We start from the raw sequence: 17,445 nt of genomic DNA, 5'->3' as shown, positions 1-17,445 counted from the left end.
GAACAAGTTTTGAATGTACACACAAGAACATAGACATACATTATGGCAAATAATTGTATCAATTTAATACTTTTAAGCATCTTAATGAATGACCGGGGTGGTTTTATCGCGCTTCTATTAAATATATACTTTTTAGTTATTGACGGTATTTCAATTTGGAACGTTTTTTATACTAACATTTTCTTGTGTAGTATTTTTTTACACACAGATATTTATAAAGAAAAGAATTGCATTTAATCAATTAATAAAGGTTTAAAGTTCAAAACAAAATTAATTAATAAATAAAAAAATAAAGGAATGAACGAACCAATGAACAAACGCATGAACGCACAAGCGCACAAACGAACGAACTAACAAACGTACGGTGGACTGAATGAATAAATAAATAAATAAATGAATGAATGAATGAGTGAGTGAGTGAGTGAGTGAGTGAGTGAGTGAGTGAGTGAGTGAGTGAGTGAGTGAGTGAGTAAGTGAGTGAGTCAGTGTGTGAATGAGTTAGTGAGTGAGTGAATGAATGAATTAACTATTACAAATAAATAAATTAATTAATACATAAATACATAAATAAATAAATAAATAAATAGATAAATAAATAAGCAAGCAAGCAAGCAAAAAAAACAAAAAAAAAACAACAAACAAACACACAAACAAACAAACAAACAAACAAATAAATAAATAAATAAATAAATAAATAAATAAATAAATAAATGAATGAATGAATGAATGAATGAATGAATGAATGAATGAATGCATGAATGTATGAATGAATGAATGAAGGAATGAATGAATGAATCAATCAATCAATCAATCAATCAAATAACGAACGAACGAACACACGAACGCACGAACGAACGAACATACGGACGGACAGAGAAATGAATGAATGAATGAATAAAAAAATGAATGAATCATAATTAATGAATTAATAAATGAACGAACGAACGAACGAACGAACGAACGAAATAACGAACGAACGAACAAACGAACGAACGAACTAATGAACGAACGAACGATCGGACGAATTGACGGATGAATGAATGAATAAATATATAAAACCCTGTTCTGTTCACAATTGTTTTTGTTATTTTTGGTGTTGCTCACTTAAATATAATTTAACTACAAACAAATCCCTAGTGTTTTCAAAATTATGAATCCATCGTACATTTCTCAGGTATGACAAATAAACCGCGCGGTATCAATACTCATTTCAGTATGTATTATATTAAACCTTGAATAAAATAAATATGTATAACCAATATTTCAATTCGTTATTGAGTTCAAGACCTAAAAAGGCATTTTCTTTCATTTTTTTTAAAATAAATAATCGAGACGATCGTGATACCGTAACCTAATCCGTTTTCCTTCTTAATCTATAAACATGAAATATCTTTAAAAAAAAAAAGATATACGGCGTTGATTGTGGTTGGAGTTGGTGGAAATTAAAGAGTTTAATGAATGAAATCGAAGATAGCATATGTCTTTTTCTGTGCAGTTCTTAGCTGCAGTTCACGCAGTACGTGATGTTACGCGTAGTTTTCGAAGTTTATTTTACATTATTACATATTGCTGATCATATATCTATAGACACAAACAAAAGACTTGAAGTGAAATTAAAACATGTTAGTCAACCGGCCACACGCGAAGTATCCGTACATATTTTAAATATTTATTCGCGCGTTCTTCGGACAACCCTGTTTAGTGGTTTGTCGGGCATTGCTATTTGATTCCATTATTAACAGTACCGGGAATCATCTCGCTTATTCTTAAGACATTGGTCAATATGGTGGGATAATTCTTGTTAAATTAATAAAAAATAATATTTATCATGGTTATGTTGAAAGCACATTAAGAATCTATTATTAAGATACCATAATTATATCGGCAAATATCTTCATTTAACATCTGGTCTAAATAAAATTCCAGTTCACCTAGTTCACGCGATACCGTCTATATTATATAACTATCCCTGTACTGACCAAGAACTGGAGTACAGGTCAGCACATACGGCAGTCGTGAAGACGCAGCGATGACCTGTAAATAAACTCTGACATACATACACACTGACCGCGAACCGACCATGATAAACTTTAAAGTGAGGTAGCGATTCCACTGCTGGAACGACCACAGGCGCTCGATGGCAATGACTCAATCATTCGACTATACGTCGTGACTTTTTTTTTAAACGCAGCTGCAGCCGTGATTTTTATAAACCTGTTTATTATAATGCATACACATACTAAATCAATAAAAATCTTCCGACAAAACGTCCTCTTAAAAAAAGATAGTTCGACTATGTATATAATTATTAACAAGGTAAGCCACTCGCCATTTTTAAATGCAACGGAAGTGCGTTGTTTCCCCGCTCGCTTATTGAAATGATCGCGCAGGCCGGGAACCTCGCTCGGAAACAGTTAACTGTTAAACTATCATATTTCTCGGTCATTGTCTCTATAATACACGTTTTCATGTCCGATCTTAATAAATAATTTATTTGAAATACTTTATTAAGATCTTGATGTATTTTCAAGGTTTGTTTTTCTACGTCCCCTTGAAAGCAAATCCTCCGAGCACGTTGCAAGAGCATTAAAGTCTGTATTTTCAGAGAATGGGTACCCGCAAATTCTCCAAAGTGACAATGGACCTGAATTTTTGGGAAATGTCAAGCGGTTTTTGGGGAAAAAACAAGTGAAAGTCATTAAGAGCCGTCCTTACCATCCTCAGAGCCAGGGAAAAGTAGAGTGACAAAACAGAATCCTACGGTCAAAGATCAGATATGATATGATGAAAAAAAACCAGAACTGGCTTTAATTGGGTGGAAAGTCTTGAAGACGTAGCCGCCGCTATGAATCGACAACCCAAGGAAGTGCTAGCTTATCAAACGCCATTCAACATTTATTTTGGCAGAAACGCTGATGTCAATTAATCACGAAAAAAGCATCCGATGCATCTGCTAGATGTGATAGGCGAGTGATGGCTAGATACTGGAAAAGTAAAGCATGCTCCATATATCAAAAAAGAGACAAAGTCCTATTAAAATATCCCTTCGGTGTCAGGAGGGTTCCATATAAGGAGTATATTCTTCGTGGTGTAGTTTTGAAAAGGAAAAAAGCGTTTGACAAGTACCTTGTCAAATATCGTGACAATGAAAACGTAACTCACAGCAGATGGCTAAGCATTGAAAACATTACCAGTAGAACGATCGAAGAAGAACACAGACGGAGAAAATGGTCGATAAGAGAGTTTCAATTGATGGAACAAAAACGCCAACACAAACGAAAGTACTATGTTGTTCTTCATAGCGACAACGTTTGCAGTGAAGACGATAATAGTCGAAGCAATGCGAGCAATGAAACAGAAGACGATCAATTAGAAAACCCTGTCAGTACAGCTGTACATGAACAGTTGCAATTATGGAACGACAACAGGTCAAGAATTATTTATAACCCTGAAGGTGACGGAGACTGCTAATTTAATGCCATAAGCCATCAACTGACAAGAGTTGGTTTGTACCAAAACGCCGCTAGCCTGCGCGAAAATGCCGTTACACATCTTGAAAAGCACAAATATTACTACAGAGACTTTGTCCAAGAAGATATGTATCAGTACTTGGAAAGTATGAGACAACCAAAAACATACGGAGACCACCTCACTCTTGTTGCCCTTTCAAAAGAATTGAACTGCCAGTTCCTCATACTAAATTCGGAAGGCATTGATCACACAAGATTGGTATCTAACGATGGAGAATATGCAGAAAATATCGCCTGTTTTACATTGGGTTACTTTCCTGAAAACATTGGTTTCCTTAGGTCTGGAAGAATCGTACAAACATAGATTGCTACGAACGTTTCACAATGAAACGGGATCGAGTGTTACCGAAACAGACATTCGTATGCATGAAATTGAGACAGAAGACCAATCAAGACAAAACGAAGATGATAATACAAATGAATCCGCACATTCTATCAATCGGGAACCTGAACCGACAGAAACCGAGAGCGACACAATCGATACACCTGAAAATGATATTGAATCAGAACCAAGAGAAATCAATCACATTGACGAGGAAAGTGTGGATCTTTCCTTTGAAAGACCTTACCTTCCGAATGAGATTTTACGAGAAATTGTTATGGTTACAATTTCTCTTTATCCTTATATGCGCTACACATTGCAACGTGTTTCGCTATATTTTGCAGAGGTAGTTCGCTCCATTGGCTAAAGACGCATGTTACTTAGTCCTTCACTAATGCCCACTGTTCCACGACCTGTCAGTGGAGCGCGATTAAGGCGCAAATTCGGGCGTAGAAGTGGCGTCATGCTTGGCGTAAGATCACTCCTTAGATTTGCTCGGCCGAGGTGGCGGTATGCCTGGCTTTGGTTGTATGCCATTGGAGACAACTGGTACGAGTTACGTGACGTAACCTGGCAGTGAAGGTAATAGTTGAGTATGTGCATCGTTTCACAGTTTCTTCTTACATGAAAATACGACAGAGGAAGTATCTGTGGTAAAATTTTGCCAATGCACCCAAATCAAAGGGGTGTTTTATACCAGCTCTCTTATTGGTAAATATTACTGAATGTTTCGTTTTTACATGGCACACCCGCGGAATTCCACGCCCACCCCAGCCCCACTCCCCCCCCCCCAAAAAAAAGATATTCAAAATAACATTAAGTCCATTTTTTAAATTCTTCAAATGCATATTTTATACTCTTTCAAATAATCAATGCTTTCGGTTTTTCATACGCTTTCTGTTTTGTGAAGAATGGCTCATGGTCATAACTGCAATAAACATGATATGAAAATTCCAAAACGATGAAAACCCGACATTATTTATTGAAATTATATTTCAATAGTAGCAAGTACTTCGTTGGAAGTTCATCTTATCACATGGTCTTAAGTGCGCACACACCCAACCACCACCCACCCCGCAAAAAAAAACTCCTCTTTGTTTGGGACCTCTACGTGGTGAGGAGAGAAACATGTTCCCATTAGGCAGATACTGGGTTTCTGCATAAAGGGTACATTGCTAACACCAAACATTTCACATTTCGCTACTTTATGTATTCCATATTTCCTGTACCATAGTATGATGAACAGAGTAAATGTTTTAGATACAGTACTATTCTTGGCATTCTTTACATATTGGTCACCCCAAGTGCTTACAATTGGTCGTTATAAGCTTTATTCTATTGGGATTTTAAGCTGCTATGCCATGCTGATCTTAACAACTGGTCTTGCAATAAATGAAGGATCATGTATCTCTGTACAATTGGAATATTGCTAGAGTAAATGGAGCTACACTGCTTGATATTGTGTGTTGGAACGATTCAATCAGAACAAAAAACGTTTACTAGTATTTTATTGTTGTTGCATAATATTGCAGTGCGAGAATCAACTGTTATGTGTATAATAGATTTAAAGACTGCTTAATCGTGTTTATTGACCGTTCAAAGCCGGTCATCCCAGCTTTTGTATTATAATGTATACTTAACGGTGTATGTTGTTTTTATCATGCAGTGCACGCAATACTGCTGGAGCATCTTTAGTTTCTTTATTTTAAAATCCGTCGAGTATCATATCATGTTTGTATCATTCAATGGTAGCATTTCAATATTTATATTCCTTTTTTATTTATTTTTTTACAGTCTAAAGTATAATAAGTTTAGAGCATCAAGACATACCGTCTCTACCAAGAACGAACATTATTACACATCAGGGTAAGAGTAACAAACGATTGCAGTTGTATAATACAGATTATTACAGTTCTGTCAAAAACGAACGTACGATAATTTTAACTTACGAGAGAATTTTGTCATCTTAATAAGTAGACGAACTAGCTCGCCATGCTCGTCAAATATATACGGCGCTTGAGATGCCAATGTTATTAATTAAGTACTGAAAATTTATAATCATACGATATGGACTTTAGCAATTATGTATCTTCGAAAAAGGTATCGTATCGTAAATGTGTACTTCGATGTTTATTGAAACGGTCCTGTTGTTATAGCACTTTATATGAAATTTTCAACAAATAAAATAGTTAATTACATTTTAGGGCGCAATAACACTTAAGTGCGCCAAACATGTTAAAATGGAAAACATACATTTGGAGGAAAGGAATACATCAATAGGGTAGAATAATCCATCATTATAATAAATGGGTGACTTTTTAACAACAATTTGTGCATAACAGGTGGCACAAAAGAGAACAAGTGTAACCGGACCGGGAGAAACTGTGCCTTATCATCAGAAGCACAACACAACTCGCTTGCTGCATTTACACTTTTATTTATTCATAAGTCTCATTATTCACATTATTACATCCTCCTATATTTCCCTCCTTCCTCTCTTCTATTATCTGCCTTTTCCGAACTCTATCCAATCCCAAACTCATTTTTGTATAACTTGTTTCTAACTTATTTCCAACTGACTCTCTAACTTCTAATTTTATTTCCAACTGACTCTCTAACTGTTTCTTCGTAACATCTCACTGACTTTCTCCCCTTTGAAAACCTTTTCATCCCTAATACCAAGTCACACCCACACACATCACTGACCAATCATATCTATCTCTCATCCACCAATCATACAGTACCTTACTTTCTTGCTTGTATTAGATTGTAATTAATTAGCACTTAGTCTAAGAATCTTTAGATCTTTAGTCACAGTCATTATTTATACCTAGAGCTTATAAGCATGCAGTCTGCATCATGAGTGTGAATTCAACATGAAAATACTTCCAAGACTGTAACTAACACCATGTAATTACAATTCAGGTCGACAAGCAATTGTAATAATGTAATAACTTTATTAAAATTGAGGTTGTATGAGAACCCCTTTTTGCCATGCATAGGTCGTATCGCCATATTAATATATATTTTATATCCATGTATGCATTATATTTTGCAACAATCTGTGTTTGGAAATGCGATCAGATGCAATTTTAAACCAAGAAAAAAGTTTATTTCACTTTCGGGCTCTATTACAATTCAGGTTGTCACGAAATTGTAATAATGTAATAACTTTATTACAATTGAGGTTGAATGAGAACACCTTTTTGTCATTCATATGCCGTATTGCCCTATTAATATATATTTTATATCCATGTATGCATTATATTTGGAAATAATCTGTGTTTTAAAATGCGACAAGAAGCAATTTTAAACCAAGAAATAAGTTTATTTCACCTTCGGGCGTTATTACAATTCAGGTCGACAAGCGATTGTAATAATGTAATCACTTTATTACAATTGAGTTTGTATGAGAACACATGTTTTGTCATTCATAGGTCGAATTACCTTATAAAGATACATTTTCATATACATGTATACACTATATTGTGCAAAAATATGTTCTTGAAAATGCGATAAGATGAACTTTTAAACCAAGAAATACGTTTATTACACTTTCGGGCGTTATTACAATTCAGGTCGATAAGCAGTTGTAATAATGTAATAACTTTATTACAATTGGTTTTGTATGAGAACTCATTCATAGGTCGTATTACCTTATTAAGATACATTTTTATATACATATTTACACTATATTTTGCAAAACTGTGTGCTTAAAAATGCGATAAGATGCAATTTTAAACCAAGAAATAGTTTATTACACTTTCGGGCGTTATTACAATTCAGGTCGACACGCGATTGTAATAATGTAATAACTTTATTACAATTGAGTTTGAATGAGAACACTTTTTTATCATTCATATGTCGTATTACCCTATTAATATATAAATTATATCCATGTATGCATTATATTGTGCAATTATCTGTGTTTGGAAATGCGATCAGATGCAATTTTAAAGCAAGAAAAAAGTTTATTACACTTTCGGGCGTTATTACAATTCAGGTTGTTACGCAATTGTAATAATGTAATAACTTTATTACAATTGAGGTTCTATGAGAACACATTTTTTGTCATTCATAGGTCGTATTGCCCTATTAATATATATTTTATATACATATATGCATTATATTTTGCAATAATCTGTGTTTGAAAATGCGATAAGATGCGATTTTAAACCAAAAGATAAGTTTATTACACTTTCGGGCGTTATTACAATTCAGGTCGATAAGCAGTTGTAATAATGTAATAACTTTATTACAATTGGTTTTGTATGAGAACACATTTTTTGTCATTCATAGGTCGTATTACCTTATTAAGATACATTTTTATATACATATATACACTATATTTTGCAAACATATGTGCTTAAAAATGCGATAGGATGCAATTTTAAACCAAGAAATAAGTTTATTACACTTTCGGGCGTTATTACAATTCAGGTCGACACGCGATTGTAATTATGTAATAACTTTATTACAATTGAGTTTGTATGAGAACACCTTTTTTTCATTCATAGGTCGTATTACCCTATAAATATATATATCATATCCATGTATGCATTATATTTTGCAATAATCTGTGTTTGGAAATGCAATCAGATGCAATTTTAAAGCAAGAAAAAAGTTTATTTCACTTTCGGGCGTTATTCAGGTTGTTACGCAATTGTAATAATGTAATAACTTTATTACAATTGAGGTTCTATGAGAACACATTTTTTGTCATTTATAGGTCGTATTGCCCTATTAATATATATTTTATATACATATATGCATTATATTTTGCAATAATCTGTGTTTGAAAATGCGATAAGATGCGATTTTAAACCAAACGATAAGTTTATTACACGTTCGGGCGTTATTACAATTCAGGTCGATAAGCAGTTGTAATAATGTAATAACTTTATTAAAATTGGTTTTGTATGAGAACACATTTTTTGTCATTCATAGGTCGTATTACCTTATTAAGATACATTTTTATATACATATATACACTATATTTTGCAAAAATATGTGCTTAAAAATGCGATAAGATGCAATTTTAAACCAAGAAATAAGTTTATTACACTTTCGGGCGTTATTACAATTCAGGTCGACTCGCGATTGTAATAATGTAATAACTTTATTACAATTGAGTTTGTATGAGAACACCCTTTTGTCATTCATAGGTCGTATTACCCTACTAATATATACATATATATATATATATATATATATATATATATATATATATATATATATATATATATATATATATATATATATATATATATATATATATATATATATATATATATATATATTATATCCATGTATGCATTATATTTTGCAATAATCTGTGTTTGGAAATGCGATCAGATGCAATTTTAAAGCAAGAAAAAAGTTTATTACACTTTCGGGCGTTATTACAATTCAGGTTGTTACGCAATTGTAATAATGTAATAACTTTATTACAATTGAGGTTCTATGAGAACACATTTTTTGTCATTCATATGTCGTATTGCCCTATTAATATATATTTTATATACATATATGCATTATATTTTGCAATAATCTGTGTTTGAAAATGCGATAAGATGCGATTTTAAACCAAAAGATAAGTTTATTACACTTTCGGGCGTTATTACAATTCAGGTCGATAAGCAGTTGTTATAATGTAATAACTTTTTTACAATTGGTTTTGTATGAGAACACATTTTTTGTCATTCAAAGGTCGTATTACCTTATTAAAGTACATTTTTATATACATATATACACTATATTTTGCAAAAATATGTGCTTAAAAATGCGATAAGATGCAATTTTAAACCAAGAAATAAGTTTATTACACTTTCGGGCGTTATTACAATTCAGGTCGACACGCGATTGTAATAATGTAATAACTTTATTACAATTGAGTTTGTATGAGAACACCTTTTTGTCATTCATAGGTCGTATTACCCTATTAATATATATATTATATCCATGTATGCATTATATTTTGCAATAATCTGTGTTTGGAAATGCAATCAGATGCAATTTTAAAGCAAGAACAAAGTTTATTTCACTTTCGGGCGTTATTACAATTCAGGTTGTTACGCAATTGTAATAATGTAATAACTTTATTACAATTGAGGTTCTATGAGAACACATTTTTTGTCATTCATAGGTCGTATTGCCCTATTAATATATATTTTATATACATATATGCATTATATTTTGCAATAATCTGTGTTTGAAAATGCGATAAGATGCGATTTTAAACCAAAAGATAAGTTTATTACACTTTCGGGCGTTATTACAATTCAGGTCGATAAGCAGTTGTAATAATGTAATAACTTTATTACAATTGGTTTTGTATGAGAACACATTTTTTGTCATTCATAGGTCGTATTACCTTATTAAGATACATTTTTATATACATATATACACTATATTTTGCAAAAATATGTGCTTAAAAATGCGATAAGATGCAATTTTAAACCAAGAAATAAGTTTATTACACTTTCGGGCGTTATTACAATTCAGGTCGACACGCGATTGTAATAATGTAATAACTTTATTACAATTGAGTTTGTATGAGAACACCTTTTTGTCATTCATAGGTCGTATTACCCTATTAATATATATATTATATCCATGTATGCATTATAATTTGCAATAATCTGTGTTTGGAAATGCGATCAGATGCAATTTTAAAGCAACAAAAAAGTTTATTACACTTTCGGGCGTTATTACAATTCAGGTTGTCACGCAATTGTAATAATGTAATAAAGTTTATTACAATTCAGGTCGTTATTACACTTCAGGTTGTAACAACATGATGATGATGATGATGATGATGATGATGATGATGATGATGATGATGATGATGATGATGATGATGATGATGATGATGATGATGATGATGATGATGATGATGATGATGATGATAATTATGATGATGAGGATGATGATGATAATGATGATGATGATGATGATGATGATGATGATGATGATGATGATGATGATGATGATGATGATGATGATGATAATAATGATGATGATGATGATGATGATGATGATGATGATAATAATGATGATGAAGATCATGAGGACGATGATTATGATGATGATGATGATAGTCTAAAGGCCTTAGAATCAAGAAACATTATTAAATAACGAACGAACGAACGAACGAAGTAACGAACCAACCAACGAATGAACCAACGAACAAACCAAAGGACAAAAAACGGACGGACGGACGGGCGAACGAACAAACAAATAATAAATAATTAAAAACATAAATCATTAAATAAATAACAATGAATGAGTGAATGAATGAATGAGTGAATGGGTTAGTGAATAAATGAATAAATTAATAAATGCAAAAAATGAATAAAAAAATCAATAAATAAATGAATAAATGAGTAAATGAATAAATGAATAAATGAATAAATGAATAAATGAATAAATGAATAAATGAATAAATGAATAAATGAATAAATGAATAAATGAATAAATGAATAAATGAATTAATGAATGAAAGAAAGAAAGAAAGAAAGAACGTGCGAACGAACGAACGAACCAATGAACAAATGCACGAACGCACAAAAACGCACGAACGAACGAAAAAACGAACGGACGGACGGACTGAATAAATAAATAAATAAATGAATGAACGAACGAACAAACAAACAAACGAACAAACGAACGAACGAACAAACTAACAAAAGAACGAATGAGCGAACGAGAGAACGAAAGGAACAAACCGAAGAACGAACAAACAAATCAATGAACAAACGCACGAACTCACAAACGAACGCACGAACGAACGAGCGAACAAACGGACGGACGGATGAATGGATGAATAAATGAATAAATAGATAAAAAGATAAATGAATAAATGAAAACAAACGAATCCCTAGTGTTTTCAAAATTATAAATCTATCGTACATTTGTCATGAATGACAAATAAACCACGCGGCAACAAGATTCAATTCAGTATTTATTATATTCAATCTCAAAATGTTCCGAATTCCTTAAATAAAATAAATATTTATAACCACTATTAAAATTCTTTGTTGAGTTCAAGACCTAAATATGCATTTTCTTGCATTATTATTTTAATAAATAATCGAGAAGATCGCGATACCGTAGCCTATTCCGTTTTCCTTCTGTTTAGTTATAGAACTTTCAGCAAGGTTATCTATCGAAAAGTTATGGCGTTAGCCTCTTACCCCATTCCAAATGGTATGATGGTAATACCATTGCCTGTCCGTACAACGTAATTCCGTTAACCTAAGGCCTGTTGAACAGAACAACTCGAGTCGTATCGGGTGAGTTACAACATTTTAAATAACTCTTTTGACCAGTAATTCTTTTCAGCTCAATTCAACAGTGAAAAATGCATCTTATATCACTTTAAACCAAGAAATAAGTTTATTACAGTTTCGGGCGTTATTACAATTCAGGGCGACACGCGATTGTAATAATGTAATAACTTTATTACAATTGAGTTTGTATGAGAACACCTTTGTTGTCATTCATAGGTAGTATTACCTTATTAAGATACACTTTTACATACATGTATACACTATATTTCGCAATAATATGTGTTTGAAAATGCGATAAGATGCAATTTTACACCAAGAAATAAGTTTATTACACTTTCGGTCGTTATAACAATTCAGGTCGACAAGTAATTGTAATAATGTAATAACTTTATTACAATTGAGTTTGTATGTGAACACCTTTTTTGTCATTATAGGTAGTATAACCTTATAAATATACATGTTTTATATACATGTATACACTATATTTTGCAATAATTTGTGTTTGAAAATGCGATCAGATGCAATTTTACACCAAGAAATAAGTTTATTACACTTTCGGGCGTTATTACAATTCAGGTCGACAAGCAGTTGTAATAATGTAATAACTTTATTACAATTAAGGTTGTATGAGAACACCTTTTTTGTCATGCATAGGTCGTATTGCCCTATTAATATATATTTTATATACACGTATGCATTATATTTGACAATAATCTGTGTTTGAAAATGCGATAATATGCAATTTTAAACAAAGAAATAAGTTTATTAAACTTTCGGGCGTTATTACAATTCAGGTCGACAATCAATTGTAATAATGTTATAACGTTATTACAATTGAGTTTGCACGAGAACACATTTTTTGTCATTCATAGGTAGTATAACCTTATAAAGATACATTTTCATATACATGTATACAATATATTTTGCAAAAATATGTGCTTGAAAATGCGATAAGATGCACTTTTTAAACCAAGAAATAAGTGTATTACACTTTCGGGCGTTATTTCATAGGTCGTATTGCCCTATTAATATATATTTTATATCCATGTATGCATTATATTTGGAAATTAGCTGTGTTTTAAAATGCGACAAGATGCAATTTTAAACCAAGAAATAAGTCTATTTCACTTTCAGGCGTTATTACAATTCAGGTCGACAAGCGATTGTAATAATGTAATCAATTTATTACAATTGAGTTTGTATGAGAACACATGTTTTGTCATTCATAGGTCGAATTACCTTATAAAGATACATGTTCATATACATGTATACACTATATTGTGCAAAAAAATGTGTTTGAAAATGCGATAAGATGCACTTTTAAACCAAGAAATAAGTTTATTACACTTTCGGGCGTTATTACAATTCAGGTCGACAAGCGATTGTAATAATGTTATAACTTAATTACAATTGAGTTTGTATGAGAACACCTTTTTGTCATTCATAGGTCGAATTACCTTATAAAGATACATGTTCATATACATGTATACACTATATTGTGCAAAAATATGTGCTTGAAAATGCGATAAGATGCAGTTTTAAACCAAGAAATAAGTTTATTACACTTTCAATCGTTATTACAATTCAGGTCGACGCGCGATTGTAATAATGTAATAACTTTATTACAATTGAGTTTGTATGAGTACACCTTTTTGTCATTCATAGGTCGTATTGCCCTATTAATATATATTTTATATCCATGTATGCATTATATTTGGAAATAATCTGTGTTTTAAAATGCGACAAGATGCAAAATTAAACCAAGATATTTTTTTTCGCTTTCGGGCGTTATTACAATTCAGGTTGTCAAGCGATTGTAATAATGTAATAACTTTATTACAATTGAGGTTGTATGAGAACACCTTTTTGTCATTCATAGGTCGTAATTTCCTATTAATATATATTTTATATCCATGTATGCATTATATTTTGCAACAATCTGTGTTTGGAAATGCGATCAGATGCAGTTTTAAACCAAGAAAAAAGTTTATTTCACTTTCGGGCTCTATTACAATTCAGGTTGTCACGCGATTGTAATAATGTAATAACTTTCTACAATTGAGGTTGTATGAGAACACCTTTTTGTCATTCATAGTTCGTATTGCCCTATTAATATATATTTTATATCCATGTATGCATTATATTTTGCAACAATCTGTGTTTGGAAATAAAATCAGATGCACTTTCAAACCAAGAAATAAGTTTATCACACTTTCGGGCTGTTATAACAATTCGGGTCGACACGAGATTGTAATAATGTTATAACTTTATTGCAATTGAGGTTGTATGAGAACACCTTTTTGTCATTCATAGGTCGTATTGCCCTATTAATATGTATATAATATGCATATATGCATTATATTTTGCAATAATCTGTGTTTGAAAATGCGATAAGATGCGATTTTAAACCAAAAGATAAGTTTATTACACTTTCGGGCGTTATTACAATTCAGGTCGACAAGCTGTTGTAATAATGTAATAACTTTATTACAATTGGTTTTGTATGAGAACACATTTTTTGTCATTCATAGGTCGTATTACCTAATTAAGATACATTTTTATATACATATATACACTATATTTTGCAAACATATGTGCTTAAAAATGCGATAAGATGCAATTTTAAACCAAGAAATAAGTTTATTACACTTTCGGGCGTTATTACAATTCAGGTCGACACGCGATTGTAATAATGTAATAACTTTATTACAATTGAGGTTATGTGAGAACACCTTTTTTGTCATTCATGGGTCGTTTTGCCCTATTAATAAATATTTTATATACATATATGCATTATATTTTGCTATATTCTGTGTTTGAAAATGCGATAAGATGCGATTTTAAACCAAAAGATAAGTTTATTACACTTTCTGGCGTTATTACAATTCAGGTCGACAAGCAGTTGTAATAATGTAATAACTTTATTACAATTGGTTTTGTATGAGAACACATTTTTTGTCATTCATAGGTCGTATTACCTAATTAAGATACATTTTTATATACATATATACACTATATTTTGCAAACATATGTGCTTAAAAATGCGATAAGATGCACTTTTAAACCAAGAAATAAGTTTATTACACTTTCGGGCGTTATTACAATTCAGGTCGACACGCGATTGTAATAATGTAATAACTTTATTACAATTGAGTTTGTATGAGAACACCTTTTTGTTATTCATAATTCGTATTACCATATTAATATATATATTATATCCATGTATGCATTATATTTTGCAATAATCTGTGTTTGGAAATGTGATAAGATGCAATTTTAAAGCAAGAAAAAAGTTTATTACACTTTCGGGCGTTATTACAATTCAGGTTGTCACGCAATTGTAATAATGTAATAAAGTTTATTACAATTCATGTCGTTATTACACTTCAGGTTGTAACTAATATCAGCGCCGGAAGCCACCATGACCATGGGTATCACCTTACGAATGGAATTGAGAGAGACGACCGGAAGCAGCAAACTGTGCTATCCTGGAATGTTGAGGGTATGTTTTTCAAAAATAGAGGACAGTATTTTTTTAAAGTTATACATTCGTTTAAACATTTTAATATGAATGCTAAATCTTAAACGCAACAGGAAAGCGAAACAACACAGTGCAGTTGTGATTTTTTACTATGAAACAGTCTATCATGATAACATTGAAGTTCTAAATATAAATGACTGAGGGATTATTTTGGTGTACAATAATAGTAATTCCGAACTACAAGATTGTGACTTCTTTAACCTATTATCAAACTATGTAAAAACGTATACCCAATTTGGTGATGTTCTTTTAACGGGAGATTTTAACACACGAATTGGTCAACTGTTAAACTTGGTAGATAATTGAAATTTCGAACGCTATGTTAATATGCCTGAGTCTGATTTACCTATTGATACTTTACCGCAACGATTATCGGCGGATATGCGGACGAACAAGTACGGACATAAAATTCGTACGCTTTTTAAAGATTAAAAAAAAATGCTAATGGGCATTTAGAACGAGGGCCTAATACGTGTTATAATTTATGAAGAAACACTGTCGGTGCAAGTACTGTTGACTATGTTATTGTAAACTACAATATGTACACGCGTATTAGCAATATGAATGTACTTAAGTTTACTAAATTTTCTGATAACTGCCCGATTGCATTTAGATGTACTTTACTTTGTGATAAATGTACATATATGAATCAAGGGCACAGATAGAGTGTAGGCAAAAATGATATAGATTTGTTAAAACATACCATAGAAGATATAACAAATACACTGCTATCGGACCGTAACACTATTGACAACAATGTATTGATATCAAATACTATTCTTAATATCTATTTTCAGCTTAACGGTACAACTGTACACGCAGGCGGTACCCAGTGCAAAACTAATGTGTTAAGCAATCATTGTGATTCAACGAAGATGATTATATAAAAACGAAGATGATTATATAAACAAATACGAGTTTTATAAATGTAATGGAATTTATAAACGCTATCCTTGTGACGCTAACAATATTAGATTTTTAAATTCCAGAAATAAATTTTGCAGCATTAAAAAGGGGTACAAAACGTATATATTTCAATAAAAAGCATACATTAGCTAAGCTGAGCGAAAATAATCCAAAACATTTTTGGAGATATATAAATATATAAAAAAGAGAATTTTTCCCAAACAGTAATGATGTCAACATGGACCAAACTTTTTATTACTTTTTCGATCGTGGTATTTATTCTGATTCTTTATAAAAAGGTGCAAGTATACTTATTTTTAAAAAGTGTGACAAAAGTAGTCTTCCAATCATTAAGGAATAACACTGGTTAATATAATTTCTAAAATATTTTCAAACAGATTCAACTGTTGGTGTGAGGAAGAAAATACATATTTAATCCTTTTCAATTCGGTTTGAGAGAAAAACGTAGTACAACCGATTGTATTTTTAGCTTAAATAGCATTATTCAAAGTATTCTTTTGCAGAAACATAAGTTATATTGTGCTTTTATTGAAAAGGCTTTTGAAACAGTAATCAACGAAGCATTATAGATAAAATAAATTGAATCAGATCTAAGTTTCAAAATGATGACAATGATAAATATTATATATGCAAATGTAACTTCATGTATAAAAAACACCCAGGATGTGTAATACTCCGACTTCGTTGATGTCTCTTTGGTGTTAAACAAAGAAAACCCCTGTCGCCGCTACTTTTGATATTGTTTATACATGATTTGTAAGATTTGTTAATGTTCAAAATTTAACAAATGATGATTTGCATTTTCTGTCTGTTTTTATGATGTAATTTGTTGAT

The 17,445-nt window shown here is 31.5% G+C and overlaps 1 long non-coding RNA gene across 1 annotated transcript in view; it reads left to right on the top strand.

Annotated features, from left to right (window-relative positions):
* Nucleotides 1–17,162, top strand: part of LOC127839412 (uncharacterized) — a 54,217-nt gene extending 37,055 nt beyond the window's left edge. The window contains exons 2-3 of the long non-coding RNA XR_008030335.1: nucleotides 15,534–15,645; nucleotides 16,482–17,162. This is a non-coding gene — a long non-coding RNA (uncharacterized LOC127839412). The remainder of the gene's footprint in view (nucleotides 1–15,533; nucleotides 15,646–16,481) is intronic.
* Nucleotides 17,163–17,445: the final 283 nt, after the last annotated feature.

The sequence above is a fragment of the Dreissena polymorpha genome, chromosome 7 (genome assembly GCF_020536995.1).
Source record: "Dreissena polymorpha isolate Duluth1 chromosome 7, UMN_Dpol_1.0, whole genome shotgun sequence".
In the NCBI taxonomy this organism is placed as follows: Eukaryota; Metazoa; Mollusca; class Bivalvia; order Myida; family Dreissenidae; genus Dreissena; species Dreissena polymorpha.
This window is presented reverse-complemented; position numbering and strand designations above follow the sequence as displayed.